Raw genomic sequence first — 20790 nt, forward strand, 5'->3', positions numbered from 1 at the left:
AGGAAATTCGAACTCACAAGAACCTGAAGCCCACAGTTTGAAGAGCGAAGTAAACTAGGCGGGAGGATAAACTCCACCGCACAAAGCCTCCTATTCACTGCCCTGCTACGTGTATGGAATGACCTGTTCCACAACACTTCTAGGAAAAGGAACAGCAGAAAGTCTCAGTCTGTAAAAATCCAACATCCCATTGACATTTCTAGTGCCGTCCTTATCAGCAACATAAACCTGAATTTTCCCCACATGCCTCCTAACTGAAGTCAAAACGACAATACATAATACGAAAAGTATTCAAAGGCAGAAGGGCAGACAAAGAACAGAAAAACAAAGATCAATGCTTTCATTGCTCTGTGACTAAACAATATACTCAAGAGCCAGATAAACATTAATGGAAGATTCAATTCACTAATGATTTCTCTCCTTTATATATTCACAGAATACATATAGCCACTGACATCGGTCACGGCTGCAGAGGAGCTTACAATATATTGTCCCTCTACAAATCAGAAAATGTTTTCGCAAGTTGGTCAGAAACCAGTTAGCCTACCACATTGTTCTTAAAGCGGGGTTCCGGGCATCATTTTTTTTTTTCCAAGCTAAAACTAATCACATTAAATAGTCCCTAAAACATATTAATAGCTCCCCAATCATTCCAGAAATCATTGCATCACTTGCTTTATATCCTCCAGCATGTGAAGCCCAGTTCCTTTTTCTTCCTGGTTTTCAGGGAGAGGTGCATGCTGGGCAATTTTTAGGCACAGTAATGCCCAGAGACTCCTGGGAAATTAGTGTCATCATTTCCCAGGAGGCAATGGGGTCTTAGGACAGGAAGTTGAACCAGGAACTAGGCAGATTACGAATACTGCCTAGTAACAGCCAGAAAGCGAGAAAAAAAAGGAATTTATTTTTTTACATTAAAGGCAAGCTGTTAATAGAAAGTTAATGTTTAGGGTGGAACTCCGCTTTAAGATGTGTGGGCCATAAAACAGGGAAAATTATTTAAGGCGACACTAAAAGGATATTCTATATACTAATGTTCCATTGCTCTCAGCCGCCTCCAAATTCTTTTTTTCCCCCTTTGTGATCTGACATCCTGTTAGAGGGTGGCCATGTTCATCCTCCATTGTCTTTTAGACACATGCCCCCTTCTATGAGAGCCTCCACTGCAGCATTTTTATTGGACAGCTTGGACCAAATGGTACTTTACCAAAGCTCCAAGCTGCTTATTGAGCTCAGTATCTCTGACAAGAAGTGAGAAGCACTGTGATCTCATCCTCTCAGTTTGCTGCAAACAGAGCGTGTCAGCTTGTATTTAAACTGGCCGCTCTGTATGTAGCTTATGACAGGCTGCACACGGTGCCCCATATCTCTGGAACCATAGGTGGCAAGGAACACCAAATTTGACCAGTGGTGGGGTAGAACTTCAGCTACATATTCCCCAAAGTCTCTGTGACCCCAGGTCGACAAGCTACGACCCACCATCTTTTTTTATGTTCATGGCTGACTGTACGTCCCTGGTGCATAGAGCAGTGCTCATGACCGCAACCAACATGCACAGATCATTCCAAACAATAGCGAGGATTCCAAACAAAGGATATGGAGGACAGAAACAAAAACCCGTCTTCTTTTTAGGCAGCAAAGCAACAAAATGGGATCATTTTATAGGCGGGAGGGGTGATTATTTTCTATACCCACTGTATGTGTATGCTATGCAACAACAGCTCTAAATACTTTTTCTCCAAGTCTATTGTAACTTTACTAACACTCTCGCAAACAGACTATGAATATTGTACCGCGTGATGGTTCTGTTGCTATCAAGAGAGTTCCAGTATTTAAAGTCCAGCTTTCTTACATCTACCTGTAATTTACTCATTGATCTGGGCTGGAAAGTTTATATATATATACACATATACTTTAAGACACAGACATAATAGTTGTAGGAGCTTTTATCGTCAGTTTCAACCTTTTTTCCGGTTTTATTTCCTGAGATCTACACAGGGCATATAAGAAATTGTGCAAACTCTTTAAGGGTGTATTGTTTAATCTGCTCATTGGACCTTATGTAATAAGAATACCTTTGTGTGGCTTATATTTTAGGTGAATGAAAAAAAGAAAAATGGAGTTAATCTTTCTTCAAGCCACACTCCAATAAAATTTCTCCTCTCCACCTTCTTTTTATAGGTTTTAAATACTGACTCCCAGGCGAGATCTCCCCTGTACACTTATCACTTGGATAGAAACCAGAAGTAAATTTCCTTGCTGGGGCACAGACTATAATGCAATCCACAGAGGATGTTCGCCTTCCTCAATCTACTATAACATTTTTTTTTTAATGCCTCTGTTGTAGTTGGGGTGGATGCTCCAATCAGAAAGTAGAGATTCTCTGTTGCTCCCTGTTCTGAGTTAATTGATATCCTCAAATAGAGACAATAACAGCAATAAAAACCTAACAGAAAACTCAAGTTGTCCGCACTAACAAAGAAGTCACTGACATTTTTTCTAGAACTGTGTGAAAAATTGGTGCTTATATCAGAGGGCAATGGACACAAGTCCCAGTTCTGCATCCACCAATGCTTATAAATGTAATCTAATGAAATAGCTGTTTTACTGAACTCCATGTGGTGCAACATCTTATAAATTTAAAGTAAACCTGTATTTAACTCATCTAGTTAAATATCTACAGCGGCTAAGAAGTGGAGATGTTGCAACTTTTTTTAATATAGAGGCCACTGGAAAGGCAAGTATAATGCTTCTTTTAGGTGCTATGAGTAGAAGTAACCCTGTGGTGTCTTGCAATAGGGAGCCAGTTGTGTGTCACCAGTAAGTGACATCTGGCTCCCAAAACCAAGATGGCAGCAAGGAGGAGCAGGAACCCCCACAAGCATCAGTTGCACAGAAGACAACACTGGGCTGGATGGACTTTTTCTGAATCAAGTTGAAAAATTCCCTAATGTAACTATTTTTTTTAGAAAATATATACATATTTGTATATGAACAATTTAAAAGCCAATTGGTGCTGCAGCAGGCAACACACTACTATGCATGCACAAACTGTATCCATACAGTCTAATGGAAAGCAGGTATACAAGGAGACACATTCTCAGTAATATATTCTGTGGAAATATACCCATGCACAGTACAACATGGCTCACAGGAGCTCTGAAATAGCACAGTGGTTGGATCTGGTCATCACTTGGAACACATTAAATAGGGAGGGCATACACATGGAGGAAGCCATACTTGCTCATTAGATATACATAATATGCTTCACACTTAAATAATAAGTCACATTGGGGAAAATAAATAAATGAATACTTTCAGGTTACAGTCAAACCGTGTAACTGAAATGTGCCCTTATGAAAAGATGTCACATGATACATGTTGCTATAATATTTAAAAAAACAAACGCAAGTTATGAGAACTTTGCACATTATGAAAAGTAAGTGTCTACTCAGCATGTGTCAAACACAAGGCCCGCGGGCCGAATCTGGCCCTTCTGTCCATTTTTATTTGACCCTCACACCTCTCCTGCGGCACCGCCCCCAGTTTCTTCTCGGCAGCAGCACAAGGTGAGGAGGGTGCACTGTGATCTAAGGGAAGGTGGGGGACTCTGACATCTGCTTAGAATTATGAGAATAATACAATTTCATGCCATTTGAAAAGGAGGGTCACAGACCGCCGCTGGCATCATTAAAGCGGAGGTTCTGTCTGACCAATATCCAATAAAGTTTCTTATGGATGATACCAGCGGTGCGCGACCATCCATTTCAGACTTATGATAGGAGTACGAGTGGCCATCATGCTGGTCTGCACATCAAAGTTGAAGTCTCACGTTATTACTAATCAAATGCAGAAGCAGTTATTTAATATCAAAAAGAGCAGATACAATTATATAGTCTTACGGATAAAAACAGCCCCTTTGAGGGCAACCATAATGTTATTGCGCCCCGCAATGAAATGAAATTTGACACCCCTGATCTACTTCCTGCAACCGTTCTCATTTTTCAGGCCGCTTCAATATAGGAAACATACCTAAATGTTTTTCCTAAAAAATATCAGAATGTATCCGACAGATACATTCCAAGATCTGACTTGGGCAATAAAGTGAATTAGGACCAAAAGTATCTACTAATGTGTTAGTAAACTTTGTAACGTTTTCCATAAAGACACTTCTACACAGCCACAGAGTTCTTAATCTACTATATAAGAAGGGTATATTTATTAGACCTGGGGGGGGAAAAAAACAGGAGTCCCGATTCCGAACAAACTAGGCTGGGGGCAGGGAGATGACGTAGCTGTATCACCCAACTACAGTAGGGAAAAATCAGATCACCAGCCTGGCTTTGATGTCTGGCAGAGTTGGGTAAATCGCAGGACTGGCTGGACAGATTTTTTAAATTTCACAGGTGAAGCAGATCATATATAAACTATACTATACTATACTATACTATACTATACTATACTATACCATAGTTGGGTTGAAGAAGTCCATCAAGTTCAATGAACTGTGTATTTGGTACAACTTTGTATATTTTTTTTAAAACTAGAATATATTCAACATGAAGAAAGTTATAAAAACATTTACCTATCTTTTTTTCTTAAAATGTATATTCAATAGCTGTGCAGTATAATAGTGATCTAGAATTATGTGTTGAGAGTTACAGTAGTGTTAACCTGGCCATAGACGGTTTGAATCTTGGCAGGAACTGGCCTAGATATGATCCATGTATGGGCGGGCTGAATGATCAATTGATCAACTTGGATATGAGGGAGGAGGGATGAGGAGGATCTGGGAGAGCAGATGGCAGCATGTAGAGGCAGCGGCTGAAGTTGACAGCGCCCGAGGACGTGTTGCCTGTCACTGTGCGCCATGTCTGCTGTGCCAAGCTAGGTAAAGGTGCGAGCAGGACTGGCACCAGCATAATCACTTCTTTAGTGCCCTCCCTCTCCTGGCACCCTAAGGCAGTCGTCTTGGCTGCCTTATGTTGGCGACGGCCCTGGTTGCAGGAAAGAAAAAGCACTCTTATCCATATAAAATTAAACTGATCACCATTAGTTCAGGAGCAGACTACCTAGACCAGTGTTTCTCAACCTTTTTGAGTCAAGGCACCCTTTAAAATTCTTCACAATGAGTCAAGGCACCCTATTCTAAAATGTAAAAAAAACTAAAAAAAACAAATAGTTTTATACAACGCAGGAAGCTAGTACAGTCTAATATTGCAGTGCTTCTCTCCCTCAGCTCTTACCCCAATGCTGACAAAGAAAGGCACAGGAGGGGCAATTAAGGATGCTGTGTAGGTGCCTGATGTCCCCCATATCAACCGATGATGACACTGGTTGTTAGGATGCTGGTGGCTGGAAGGTTGGAATGGGGCTTCATCCACCCACTAGCTTGTATACAATTTGTAGGCAATTGTGAGACATTTTGCCAAGGCACTCCTGAAGAAATCGAAGGCCACTTTCACACTGGGGCGGGAGGTGCAATGGCGGTCCAGCGCCGCTATTTTTAGCGGTGCTTTACCGCCGGAATTGCGGCATTATTCGGCCACTAGCGGCCGAAAAAGGGTAAATACCGCCAGCAATGTGCCTCTGCAGTATAGCCGCGGTTTTCCATTGCTTTCAATGGGAATAAGCGGTGGAGGAGCGTTATACACACCACTCCAAAGATGCAGCTAGCAGGACCGCTCAAAGTGTGAAAGCCCTCAGGGATTTCACACTGGAGAGACAGCAGCCGCAAAATAACGCCTGCAAACTGCCCCAGTGTGAAAAGGGCCTTAAAGCGGGAGTTCACCCATTTATGACATTTTTTTTTTCTCCCATAAGGTTCCTGCTCGTTCGGTCTAGGGGAATCGGCTATTTGTAGTAAAATATGAGCTGTACTTACCCGTTTTCGAGCTGCATCTTCTTCCGTCGCTTCCGGGTATGGGTCTTCGGGAGCGGGCGTTCCTTCTTGATTGACAGCCTTCCGACGGTCGCATCCATCGCGTCACTCGTAGCCGAAAGAAGCCGAACGTCGGTGCGGCTCTATACTGCGCCTGCGCACCGACGTTCGGCTTCTTTCGGAAAATCGTGACGCGATGGATGCGACCGTCGGAAGCCTCTCGGAAGACTGTCAATCAAGAAGGAACGCCCATTCCCGAAGCCCATACCCGGAAGCGACGGAGAGGATGCATCTCGTAAACGGGTAAGTACTGCACATATTTTAAAATAAATAGCCGATTCCCCTAGTAAAAACGAGCAGGAATCTAAGGGGGAAAAGTGCCCTCTAAGGGTGAACCCCCGCTTTAAGGCACCCTGGTTTGCTACATATAATGCCAGCTACATCTACTAAATGATAAGAAGCTAAGCATTACAGTATACTATTACTGTATGTACAGTACAGGTAAAGGTGCATTAATAAAGCGGACAGCAAGCCCCTATATGAGCACACACTCCTTTAACCAGTATAAAGTATTAGGGCTTCTTAGAAAAGAACACTCCAAACAATCCTGAGAACTAGATGACGGATTTATGATTACGTTTCATAGCATGGTAAGAGCAAGTTAGAACAATTTGTGTTCCCTTGGGATGGATAGGTAGTTGGACACACCAAACACATTCATTCTTGGACAGAAAGAGAATTAAAAATAGATCTGGGAGCCACACCCTCTCCAGGTAATTAGCACACACCCTCTGGCGTACAAAGCCACAAGGAATAAATTAAGGTCTCCTGAAACGTGTGATGGAGAACCGAGTACTGTACACGTGGCCAGGAACCTGGTATAAACCCTAAAATTCATCCACTAATTCTATCATTAGACTTAATATATGTAAGGGGACCAACCAATGCAAGACTGGGGCCTGTTTCACAAAAGCCATTTACAAGCACAACCGCATACTGCACAAGCTAAAATATGATGAGTGTTGGGTTGGTGTGGACATGTATACAAAGTCTGTCCAGAAAAAGTCCAGGCTTTGTAGCGAGAACAGTTTGCGTGGCATCGATATAACCTGGCAACCATAGAAAGTGGACTGGAATGCACATGCATGAACAATGACGACTATACTGTACTAGCCAGTAGGGGCACTAGATGCCATTGAGTGAGCATGTGTACTTTGTGGCTATTGCATGCAAAATGACTGAGCCAGCAGAGCAATAAATCTGCATTCAATTTTCATTAAGCTTTAACACGGAATTCCGCCACGGAAACTATTCGGATTATTCAGAAGGCTTTTCGGGATGATGCAATGCAAATAAAAGTGTGTCACAAATGCTTCAAGCTGGGTTCACACTGCAGCGCACTCCGGCTCACAGCAGAAGACCATTGGGTCTCCATTCATCATTTCAGGTCAGATTTCAGCCCAAATTTTGGGCTGAAGTCAACCCTGAAACGGACCAAAAGATGCATCGGACATCTGTGCAATTCGCACCGGAGATGTACGAACCAGCTTCATAGAGAGCCAGTCACAATCTCCTGCTATGCGAATTGGATGCGGGAAAACTCACATCCAAATCACAATAGTGTGAACCCAGCCTTAAAGTTGGTTGAGAATCTGTTGTAAGTGATGCACGTTCTGGAACGCCTGCAACAAGCAGAACACCGGAGAATGTTCAATGTGTATGGACTGCAATCAATAAAGATCAGCGACTGACAGTGCGAGAACTAGGAGCTGATCTGGGTATTCCAAAAACAACTGTCCCTGAGATTTGGACACAGGATCTTGTGGAAGAGATGATGGGAGAACTGTGCGAGGTCCCAAGGTGCCTACTTTGAATAAGACAGAGGCCTCATTGTCCTGAGTACAAATGTTTCTTGCACCTTGTATCGTCTTCAATAAATGTCTCTACTTTTTATATTACATGGCTGGATACTTTGACAGACTTTAGATACAAAGTTTATATTCTTTTAAAAAGGAACCTGTAAAAGCAATCACTGGAGCCGCTATGGTGAATTTATTTTTGAAGAGACAATGCCAGTTTTGGGGGAGGGGGTTATTTTTGTCCTTGCTTCACTTATTTCTTATCCAAAAAAGCATACAGCCACTGAAGCATCAGGGGCACTCGATATGCAGATATCCTTCTGGTTGCCAAGTCAATAAGGGCAACATCCAAACACCTACTAGACATGTGCGCCATCGATAAATGTGTTCCATTCCGTTTCGTATTAGCGGTTAGTTCGTATTTCGTATCCGAAATTCCATTTAGATTCGTACGAAATATGGGCTACAAACCCAGGAACTCAGCAGGGGTACAGCCCCAGTAGGAAGTCAGCACAGCACAGGGATGGTGGGAGCCCCTCATAATGAGCACAGCAGGGGTACAGCACCAGGAGAAAGTCAGCACAGCCCCAGGAGGAAGTCAGCACAGCCCCAGGAGGAAGTCAGCACAGCCCCAGGAGGAAGTCAGCACAGCCCCAGGAGGAAGTCAGCACAGCCCCAGGAGGAAGTCAGCACAGCCCCAGGAGGAAGTCAGCACAGCCCCAGGAGGAAGTCAGCACAGCCCCAGGAGGAAGTCAGCACAGCCCCAGGAGGAAGTCAGCACAGCCCCAGGAGGAAGTCAGCACAGCCCCAGGAGGAAGTCAGCACAGCCCCAGGAGGAAGTCAGCACAGCCCCAGGAGGAAGTCAGCACAGCCCAGGGATGGTGGGAGCCCCTCATAATGAGTCAACGACTGTAGCCCGGGCCGTTAGTTTGTATTTCGTAATTCGTGTCCGAAATTCAATTTGGATTGAATATGAATTTTCGTTAGGTTCGTTAACTTTTCGTAACAATTACGAACGTTCGTTATGATGAATTTAAAAAGCAAACCCAGGAAGTCAGCACAGCACAGGGATGGCGGGAGCCCCTCATAATGAGCACAGCAGGGGTACAAACCCAGGAAGTCAGCACAGCACAGGGATGGCGGGAGCCCCTCATAATGAGCACAGCAGGGGTACAAACCCAGGAAGTCAGGACAACACAGGGATGGAAGATTTCCCCTCTATTACTTTTCTGGGGACAACCCAAAATGTGGGATTTTCTTTTACTTTCAACGATAATGGTAAACAGGACAAATAGAGAGGGTGCACCTCCCTAATGGGGACACAGACTACAACAAAAACTGACAGGTGTCCTAATTCCTCTCCACTCTATCCAAAACAATAAAAAAAAAAAAAAGTGGTGGCCAGGTGTAAATTAACACAAGTCTGTTTATATCTAACTGCCCGTAGTGCAGAATGGTCGGAAAAACTGACAGCCGGACCTCACGAGTGAATAGGGGGGGGGGGGGATTTACTCAAGTCCATTCTGTATCCAGCACTGTCCTATCAGCTCTTCTCCCCTCTTCCTAGTCTCAAAGGTTTTACTGACCGCATTGGGAGCAATTGGCTCTTGCTGCGATCAGTCAAATCTTGTGAGGAGGGAGCCGAGCCGAGCTTTGTGCATCTATAGACGCACACAGCCTGGCTTAGAAGCACGCTTAAAGTGGGGTCCCACACACACACTATATATATATATTTTGCCCAAAAAAAAAAAAATGTGAAAAAAAAATTATACTCACCAGAAAGCGATGTTGCTATGCGTAAGTATCTCTTCTGCCTCTTCCTCCACCGCGGTCCTCTTATTCGTCCTGCGTCGCGGTGTCTTGTGGTGAATGGGGCGCGCTGCCTTCTGGGAACTGTGTGTAACCCAGGAGGCAGCTGCCCATTCACAAAGCGCCGTGCGAGTCGCGCATGCGCAGTAGGAAACGGGCAGCTCCCGGTTCTCTCTCTGTAACGAGCGATCGCGTGTGCCCGGCGGCGATTGCGCCCGCCGGGCACGTGCACGGCAGCGAGCGCCTCTGGCAGCGTGCACGCGCCCCTAGTGGCCTGCGCAAGAGCCGACGTATAGCTACGGGCTCTCGCGCAGGGGAGCCGACCTGCCGCCGTATAACTGCGGTGGCTGGTCGGCAAGAAGTTAATTTAGTGATAATACTGTCACTGTATTAATAACACTGGCTGGGAAGGGGGTTAACATCTGGGGTGATCAAAGGGTTAAATGTGTGCCCAAGTATGCATAATGTGTGTAAAGGTTGCTGCTTCCTCTGTACAGAGCTCTGTGTTGTTTATCACAGAGCTCTGGGCTGTGATTAGATGCAACTAATTGACAAGTCCCAGCCATAAATCATTGGTTGAGACATGCTGACAGGCTCCTGCCGTGTACACTTACAGCAGGTGTCCGATGGGGGGGGGCACGCGTGCGCACACCCTAAACCCAGAAGTAGGCAGGGACATACGGGTATGTAGCTTTGCCTGTAGCGACCACTCGTAGTTAAGGTAGGCTGAAAGGCATATAGAATGGAAGAGTTTCACTTTTTTTAAAGGACTGTGCTGAATGTTGTACATATCAGCTAGACTCTTTTAGACTATGTTTTGGTAGCAAAGTGGGGACCTACTCAATATTAGATGGGGGGGGGGTCCTAAAGTTATGGCCGATTGGTGTACATTTGAGTATACGTGTGAACAGCCATTCACTTCTATGGCCAGCTGTACGTCACCTACTGCTCCCCAGGCAGGGGAAAATGCTGGGATTTTACATGATTGCATTTTTAAGCTTCAAACCAGGGCTCAAGTCCTGCGAGAACGCGTGGGAACGGAGTCCCTGCACTTTTTTCACAGCAGGAACTCCGTTCCCTTTGCAGGACTAGAGCAGCCGAGCCACCCGAGCCAATCCTTCACTAAGCGGCGATGCCCAGCTCGAGTCTTTGTCAGGGGCAGGCGAACCTTAGTAATCCTTTATGTTACCGGCCGCTTCCTGTATATGGATTCATCAGGTAATGTGCGGGTATTCCGTCACTTCCTCGATGCCACAATGTCTCCTGGGAGCAGGAGACATTGCGGCATTGAGGAAGTGACGGAATACCCGCACACTACCCGATGAATCCATATACAGGAAGCGGCCAGTAACATAAAGGATTACTAAGGTACAGTGGATCAAAAAAAAAAAAAAACATGCGGTTTAGTAATTATGCATATGAGTGTATCTTTTTTTATTTTTTTTTGGTGGGGGAGTGGATCTTGGGTGGAAGTTCCCACACTTTTTTCCCCGGGACTTGACCCCTGCTTCAAACCATCCATGTGAATGAGATATAAAAGACGAGACGTGAAGGGAAATCTTCCCAATGAGACACAGATGACAAAAAAGAAAAGAGAACGGATGTGGTTCTAACAAGTTCCTACTTTCTATAAAACTAAAAAGGTTTTGGTTGTACATACAGTACTATAGAGGAGACAATATGAGGAGCATGCAGGGACTCCAGGTGCCAATATCCATTTTGAAATGAAGAACATGTTTAGCTCCGGGGTATCCAGGATGAAACAATAAAATCTATGCAGGAAAATGTAATATAGAACTGTTCCTGACATAAAAGAAAGGTGTCCTGGCAGAAATACAATGTGAATGCTGGGATCCCCCCACCTGCACTATTGTATTGGGTCTCTAATGACTGATGTTGATTGAACAGATGGGTACACAGACGGGTACACCCAAATCGATCGCCAGGTTCAGCAGGACACAGATATTTCAATACGTGTATACCTGGCTTTCCTCCATCCATAATGAAAGTCTCAAGGACGACCTTTCCGACATTTGCAATCGGTTGTTAGTATCAGTGTATAATAAAAGTTAATCATTTATGGCAAATAAAAGCTGTAATATTTCTCATAATATTCTACAAACTTCTACATTAACCACCTCAATACTGGCCACTTTCACCCCCTTCCTTCCCAGACCAATCTTCAGCTTTCACCGACAATTGCGCGGTCATGCTACGCTGTACCCAAATTTAATTTTTTAACATTTTGTTCACACAAATAGAACTTTATTTTGGTGGTATTTATTCACAACTCCGTTTTTTCATTTTTTGCGATACAAGCGGGAAAAAAAAAAGAGCGGAAATTTGGAAAAAATAAATATATATATTTTCTTCTATTTTAAAAGAAATCCAATAAAATCAAATTTGGGGTGGCGGGGGAGGCAGTTTTCAGGGGCTATTTATAGCGCTAAAACCAAAAATAAAGAAGAAATTCCGCGCTGGAAAATACACAAAAAACTGTAAAAAATGCAAGCCAGCACTGGAGGATAAATTCAAATAGAAATCCCAATAATGATCAATAGCAATAAAGTGCAGCGCAAAACATATAAAATTAAGTAATAACACAATTGATAATCAGATATAAATTATATATAAAAATATATATATATATATAACTCTAATATTAACACAAAAAGAAATCCATAAAAGTGCATCAGTGAAAAAAGTCCAAAAGTGCTCCAAATAATGAAGTGACTGATTGTGATTGAATCTCAGAAAGCTGTGATCGACAGGAAGGTTCCTTCACCAATAGCTAAAAGATGGCCCCTCACCTCAGCCATTCGACCATGGCTAGGTCACAAAACTTTTGAAAAACCTCCAAGGTAAATGTAAGGACACGTCCAAGCTTTAAAGGTTACCAGCAGGCAGCAGACAGCTCAATACTCCCAACGACCACAGAGAAATATATGAAACAAAAAGGGAACAGACTAGTGCTCTCTGTCTCAAACTGGATTTAATAAGTAAAAAAAGGCCAAAGTAAACTCACATTTTGCAACACTCAGAGCCGAGTGTGAAGCGTATCAGCATAAACGGAGCTCCAAGGCTTCCGAGTCTTTACACAGCTCACACATCAGCGTTGGGTCGGCGAGCGCGGGTGACATCACGAAGCTCCTCCCCCTCGTACGCGTTACGTTCCTATGGGCGGAACTTCCTCAGCGTGGGGTCAGAGAGGCTAACGTGAACGTCCCGCAACGTCATAAATAGTGTGTGGTTGCCATCGCAACACACCACACTAATTCCCTGCTCACCTGCGCCATCTAGTGCCCAATAGACAAAAGGCAACTTTTAAAGCTTGGACGTGTCCTTACATTTACCTTGGAGGTTTTTCAAAAGTTTTGTGACCTAGCCATGGTCGAATGGCTGAGGTGAGGGGCCATCTTTTAGCTATTGGTGAAGGAACCTTCCTGTCGATCACAGCTTTCTGAGATTCAATCACAATCAGTCACTTCATTATTTGGAGCACTTTTGGACTTTTTTCACTGATGCACTTTTATGGATTTCTTTTTGTGTTAATATTAGAGTTATATATATATATATATATTTTTATATATAATTTATATCTGATTATCAATTGTGTTATTACTTAATTTTATATGTTTTGCGCTGCACTTTATTGCTATTGATCATTATTGGGATTTCTATTTGAATTTATCCTCCAGTGCTGGCTTGCATTTTTTACAGTTTTTTGTGTATTTTCCAGCGCGGAATTTCTTCTTTATTTTTGGTATCACTTTTAATTCATTTATATTCACGCTGCAGGAATGGATGTTTTTACCTATTTGGAGAACCGGGAGATTGTTCTCACCGATGTATTTTCCAAAATTAGTACCACCTCAGATTCAGGAGACCTGATTCTTTCTTTTAAGAAGTTAGGTCATCTTTTTGAAAAAAAGATAAAAACCTGGTGGGACATTGTGACTTTTGAACAATACTTAGTAACAAAAATTATCCCCAGAAGACTAAGGTGGGATTTGCCGCCAAATGATGGTCTGGTGGATGATGAGTCTAATCTAGAATGGTTCAATTTTTTTACAGCTAAAGGTTTTGAGTTAATTAAATTTCTATTGACCCGCAAGCAGCGGAAAAAGAAATGGCTTGAAAGCCAGATTAAGGTTATCTCTGACCATGTTGAGCAACATAAGGATGATCCAGAATTCCTACGTCTTTCCGGAGAATTGAAAATTAAACTTGTTAAATGGGACAAGGAAATTCAGGAGAAAAAGCGTAAGAAATTCCTACGGGACGTAGATGATTTTGGAGCACCTAATGTTTATAAATGGCAGCTATTGAACTCTCGGACTTCTGACCAAGTTCAATCTTTGCCTATGGATACCTTAGAACTGGTATCTACTCCTGGAGTACAAGAACCACAGAGTTTTTGGGTTACTAATACCACTCATAATAGGACCCCTGTTGGATCAGTTACACCCACAGGGAGAGGGTCTGGTAATTCTAGGGGAAGGGGAAAAAATAGGAATGGTAGAGGTAAAGGTAGAGGAAGTCACCAAGTAGGGAAGTCTGTTCATACCTCCGCTTCTCGTGAAACCCCCCCCTGGAAGACTGTGTCCAACAGAGGGAGGGGTCAGTCTAGGGGGAGAGGGGGCTTTCCATCTGTGACTTACCCTAAACCATCTTCATTACCTACATACAATTACTATGCACCCCTACAAAATTATTGGGAGGGACCCCCACCCCCCACTACTCAACAGCATTTTTTAGGGCAGGGGAGGACCCCTTGGAGGGGACCTCCGCCCGGCCCACCGGCATGGACTGGCGAGTGGATGGCACCACCGCCCCTCCCTTACCCTCCTCCTCGGGTTTTTGTACCCCCTGCAACGGGACAATCTCGACCAAAACGAAAAAACCAAGAGGAGTCAGAGGGGGGAGACGAATCCAAAAGGCCAAGATCTTGATTGGTACTGGGATTTTTAATCTTAGTGGAGTGACCCTTACTGGAGATGAGATGAGGGTTTTGGACAAAGGTCTAAAATTCGCACCAATACGTAATTTAAATAAATTCGAGACATATGTGAATGTCCAGAAATATGTGAGGAATTTAAATTTGAAAAAATACTTTCTCTCTAATCCTATAGAAAGGACTCTCTCTATGGCTTCTAAGCATTCGAGTCTGAGAAATAAGTCTGTTTTTAATCCCCATAATGCTGACACCAAACATCTGGAAGTTTTTCGGAATTTGGTGTGCAAAGATCTTGATAATCTTAGGATCAAAAAAGTGAGAGACTCTCAGTGTATTCAGCGAGGTATTGTTTCGCTGGAACAACGTAATAACATTGTAATCCGCCCCGCGGACAAGGGGGGTGGTCTGGTGGTCCTCAGCAAGGCCTACTATTATGAGGAGATGGGTAGGTTGCTGGGTGACCAGGATACTTATCTCTTGTTACGAAGTGATCCAATGGTGAAATACAAAAATGAGCTTCACCTTTTGATAAAAGGAGGTAAGGACTCGGGCATATTGAATAAAAAGGAAGCGGCCTATTTAGACCCTTTCCATTGTCGGACCCCGATAATTTATTTTCTTCCTAAATTACATAAAGACGCAGAACGACCTCCTGGCCGTCCAATTGTAAATGGAATTGATTCCGTTACGTCCCGTTTGGGACAATACTTAGACGTCTTTTTGCAGCCTTTGGTTCATAGATTACCTGCTTACCTTCGGGATACAAAGCAAATTATTCAAATCCTGAACTCTATTCCCTGTACAGATAGTACTATATTGGTAACTGCCGATGTAGGCTCTTTGTATACCATAATTGGGCATGATGCAGCCTTGGCATCAGTGGCATGGGCATTAGAGTCCACTGATTTGAGTCCTGAACATACTGGTTTTCTTCTGGACAGTTTGAGATTCTGTCTATTGAAGAACTATTTTTGGTTCAATAAGGAATTTTTCCTACAGCAGCGAGGAGTTGCGATGGGAGCTCGTTTTGCTCCCAGTGTGGCCAATCTTTTCATGGCCCACTGGGAGCAGGATGTAGTCTTCCACGACACACCCCCTCAGCTTCTCTGCTACCGCAGATATATAGACGATCTGGTGATGGTCTGGGAGGGCGATATGCCCTCGTTGGAGACTTTTATGGCTAAACTAAATTCCAATGATAAGGGCATTGTCCTAACTTGGACTGTTTCCCCTGACCAGGTGACGTTTTTGGATCTTGAGATTTTTAAATCTGGATCCATGTTGGCTACCAGGAATCACTTTAAGGCTGTAGATCGAAATGGGTATATCCCTTTAACTAGCTGCCATCATAGATTGTGGCTATGCAATATTCCTCGTGGCCAGTTCGTCAGACTCCGTAGGAATTGTGCCTTGGATTCCGATTATGCGGTACAGTCTGAGGAATTGGCCACTAGATTTGTGTCTAAAGGTTATCCTATGTCTTCTGTGAAGCAGGAGATAGAAAAGGTTAAAAACCTGGACAGGAATCTGATTATTATGGATAAACCACCTATGGCTGAAGTGGATAGATCCAATTACAAAATGCTGTTGGATTATAACATCCAACATAAGAAGTTTGAAAAGATTGTGGCCAAACATTGGCCGGTCTTAAAGGGAGATGTGGTCCTAGGTCCGGTTCTTCCAGAACGTCCACAATTTGTGTATAGGAAGGCCCCTTCGCTTAGGGATCGGTTGGCTCCAGGGGTGATAGATCCACCTGTCATCCCGAGACCCAAACTTTTCAATTTCCTATCAGGTTTTTATGCCTGTGGCAGATGCGCAACCTGTAAACATGCCAAACATAATATCAAGAAACGGAAGTCCTTTGTTTCTAATATTACCGGAATGGAATATCCAATCAAACAACTAATTACCTGCTCGACCACTGGCGTGGTGTACATGCTTGAATGCCAGTGTGGATTGCAATATGTCGGGCGTACCTCACGTGAATTACATGTGAGGGTTGGAGAACATATTAGCAACATCCGACGTGGCATTAGGACTCATAGTGTTTCTAAGCATTTTAGGGAATGCCATGGTAGAGATCCTAAAGGCCTGAAATTTTGGGGCATAGAAAAGGTCACCAAACATTGGAGAGGAGGGCATTACATACGACAGTTGAGCCGTCGTGAATCTTTTTGGATCTATGAAACCAAGGTTTCGGCTCCATTAGGCCTCAATGTTGAGTTCGATCTCAATTGTTTTATCTCTAATCGATAATTTGTATTTTTCAATTTTTCAGTATTTGGGGAATTTTAGTATTTTTATTAATTTTATTTATTTTAATAATTTTAATTATGTATTAACATGTATTTTTACCTTTTACATTTCATATGACTAGGTTTCTGTACATAATATTGTAATGTAATTAATTTTGCATACTCATTTCTGTATTTAAAGGTATTGAAATGTTAAGGCATGTTATCTTGCCTAGAATATACTGTTAATATATTCTTATATTTTTAATGTTTTCTTAATATGCTGTTAATTATACTGGACTTATCCGCTAATTTTAGTGGTATTTTCTGTTTGTTAATGGCGAGGCGATCGTGGCTGACGTCACGTTTTATAGTGATTTATTTATCTTTAAAGTACCTGCTGGTCCTTCTTTAATTAGGTGGACCGTTTATCCTGTGCATTAAAAAAGTTATAGCTTTTTAGTTGCCTTTTGTCTATTGGGCACTAGATGGCGCAGGTGAGCAGGGAATTAGTGTGGTGTGTTGCGATGGCAACCACACACTATTTATGACGTTGCGGGACGTTCACGTTAGCCTCTCTGACCCCACGCTGAGGAAGTTCCGCCCATAGGAACGTAACGCGTACGAGGGGGAGGAGCTTCGTGATGTCACCCGCGCTCGCCGACCCAACGCTGATGTGTGAGCTGTGTAAAGACTCGGAAGCCTTGGAGCTCCGTTTATGCTGATACGCTTCACACTCGGCTCTGAGTGTTGCAAAATGTGAGTTTACTTTGGCCTTTTTTTACTTATTAAATCCAGTTTGAGACAGAGAGCACTAGTCTGTTCCCTTTTTGTTTCATATATTTCTCTGTGGTCGTTGGGAGTATTGAGCTGTCTGCTGCCTGCTGGTAACCTTTAAAGCTTGGACGTGTCCTTACATTTACCTTGGAGGTTTTTCAAAAGTTTTGTGACCTAGCCATGGTCGAATGGCTGAGGTGAGGGGCCATCTTTTAGCTATTGGTGAAGGAACCTTCCTGTCGATCACAGCTTTCTGAGATTCAATCACAATCAGTCACTTCATTATTTGGAGCACTTTTGGACTTTTTTCACTGATGCACTTTTATGGATTTCTTTTTGTGTTAATATTAGAGTTATATATATATATATTTTTATATATAATTTATATCTGATTATCAATTGTGTTATTACTTAATTTTATATGTTTTGCGCTGCACTTTATTGCTATTGATATAGCGCTAAAACGCCTGAAAACTGCCCCAGTGTGAAAGGACCCTTAGAGCTGCCAAAATATTCGTCATTTCTGTTTATCCAGTCCTGAGATTTACACAGCGCTGCCATGGTTCTAACACTTACAAGTCTTGTTCCTCCCCCAGCCTGTGGTTGGATGAGCTCACATCTCTGTCATTGCTCTCTCCTCCTATCAGCATGTTAGTGCCTGAGCTCTGCAGCACAACTGACAGGCTACTTGTGCCGTTTCTATCTCCCCCAGCCGATGCGCGTGCCTGGCGGCCATGGTGTCCGCCAGGTACCCGCGATCGGCGGTTACACGGACAAGGACGTGGATCTGTGTGTGTAAACACCAAGGGCCAAATTCTCAGTGGAGATACGACGGCGTATCTCCAGATACGCCGTCGTATCTCTGCGTTGTGCCGTCGTATCTATGCGCCTGATTCTTAGAATCAGTTACGCATAGATATCTATTAGATCCGACAGGCGTAAGTCTCTTACGCCGTCGGATCGTAACTGCATATTTACGCTGGCCGCTAGGGGCGTGTATGCTGATTTACGCGTCAAAATATGTAAATCAGCTAGATACGCGAATTCACAATGTACGCCCAGCCGACGCAGTACAGTTACGCTGTTTACGTTAGGATTTTCCCGGCGTATAGTTACCCCTGCTATATGGTGGCGTAAGTGCGGCGTACCAATGTTAAGTATGCCCGTCGTTCCGGCGCCGAAATTTGAAAATTTTACGCCGTTTGCGCAACTCGTACGTGAATGGTGCTGAACGTAATTTACGTTTACGTCAAAACCAATACGTCCTTGCGGCGTATTAGGAGCAATGCACACTGGGAGATTTCCACGGACGGCGCATGCGCCGTTAGTCAAAAACATCAATCACGTCGGGTCACAGAACATTTACATAACACACGCCCCCCTGTTCCAAATTTGAATTAGGCGGACCTACGCTGGCCGATTTACGCTACGCCGCAACTTACAGAGTAAGTGCTTTGAGAATACAGCACTTGCCCGTCTAATACAGCACTTGCCCGTAACGTAAATCGCATACGTTACGCCGCCGCAAAGATACGCCACTGGACGAGAATCTGGCCCAGAGATCCACGCCCTGTCAGGGAGAGGAGACCGATGCTGTGCCCCTTGTACATAGGGACAACCATCAGTCACCTCCCCCAGTCAGTCCCCTTCCCCCACAGTTAGAAACACTATGCAGGGCACACATTTAACCCCTTCCTCGCCCCTAGTGTTAACCCCTTCCCTGCCAGTCACATTTATACAGTAACCAGTGCATTTTTATAGCACTGATCGCTGTATAAATGTGAACGGTCCCAAAAATGTGTCAAAAGTGTCCGATGTGTCCGCCATAATGTCGCAGTCCTAATAAAAATCGCAGATCGCCGCCATTACTAGTAAAAGAAAAAAAAACAAATTCTGTCCCCTTTTTTGTAGGCGCTATAACTTTTGCGCAAACCAGTCGCTTATATGTAGAAGAATACGTATCGGCCTAAACTGAGAATTTTTTTTTTTTTTTCAATTGGGATATTTATTATAGCAACAAGTAAAAAAAATATTGTGGTTTTTTTTTTTTTCAAAATTGACGCTATTTTTTTGTTTATAGCGCAAAAAATAAAAACCACAGAGGTGATCAAATACCACCAAAATAAAGCTCCATTTGTGGGGAAAAAAGGATGTAAATTTTGTTTGGGAGCCAGGTCGCACGACCGCGCAATTGTCAGTTAAAGCGGCGCAGTGCCGGAAGCTGAAATTTCGCCTGGGCAGGAAGGGGGTATATGTGCCCAGTAAGCAAGTGGATATTGTGCAAACAGTTAGCGCAGTGTTTGTCAATATACAGGGAGACAGCACAGTTACAATACAATAAAACACAATGGGGTCCTGCTCATAAGAGCTTACAATCTAATTAGGTACATGCATGTGGTGGTGAGAGCTGAAGACCCCCCCCCCCCCAGGAGGGTCCAGTAGAACACACTGATAGGACCCCCTCCTGATGACGTCACAAACAATAGAGGACCCAGAGTGTGACTTTGTGGGAGGTGCAGCTGGACAGCGCTGGATTGGCTGGCTGGGTATACGGTTATAGCTCCACCCAGGTAAGAAGGGGTTAAAATAAATAGCACGTCCCCCTTTAACGAAGACTAGGTATACTCCCCATAGAGGCAGAGGTTGTGGAACTACAAGTCCCAGCAGTCCTCGGAGGGAAATAGCAGCGCTCAGTACACAATGAGGTCAGTGACATGACACAGGAAGGTAAGTCCCGAGTACATACCTCAGGTGTGGGGTGGTCCGGGGAGAAGCGCTCACCTGGAGACTGCACTGCCGGGAACGTCGGAGGCGCCTCACCTGGGTGGAGAGGGAAGTGAGTCAGAGGGGGCGGGGCGGACAGTCAGAGGGGCGGGGCGGACAGGTAAGACGACACAGGAGAGTCGGGCGGACATTGGTCTGTTTACATGTCACCGTCTCCTCTGTGCTCTACAATGACAACACATGAAGCCGTCGCTCCGTCATTGTACCATCAGATGTGCTTTCTTGTCTCCCAGCCCTGGTGGGGGTTCCCAGTACTCCCCCCTGTGTATGATGGATGGATCATACAGCAACATGTACCCTGTGATATTTCACTCGTCACTAATCTCCGCATTATCACACCTATTTATATAATAGTACTATCAGTCCCTACAAGCCAGCCTACATGGATCAACATGTGTCTGATTCTGCAGGGAGACCAGATTTCTATCAATGTATGGCCATTGGGCAGGCTGCTTGTACAGAAATCAATCTACTGATCGACTGACT

General features: G+C 43.8%; 1 protein-coding gene across 2 annotated transcripts in view; it reads right to left on the bottom strand.

Moving 5' to 3' along the window:
• Positions 1-20367, bottom strand: part of LOC120913773 (ligand of Numb protein X 2-like) — a 96759-nt gene extending 76392 nt beyond the window's left edge. The window contains exon 1 of one of the 2 annotated variants that reach the window (XM_040323972.1): positions 20267-20367. The gene's annotated coding sequence lies outside the window, so the exon portion shown is untranslated. The remainder of the gene's footprint in view (positions 1-20266) is intronic. The other variant, XM_040323977.1, reaches the window with a different exon arrangement.
• Between the last annotated feature and the right edge of the window lie 423 nt (positions 20368-20790).

Source organism: Rana temporaria, chromosome 9, assembly GCF_905171775.1.
Source record: "Rana temporaria chromosome 9, aRanTem1.1, whole genome shotgun sequence".
Classification (NCBI taxonomy): domain Eukaryota; kingdom Metazoa; phylum Chordata; class Amphibia; order Anura; family Ranidae; genus Rana; species Rana temporaria.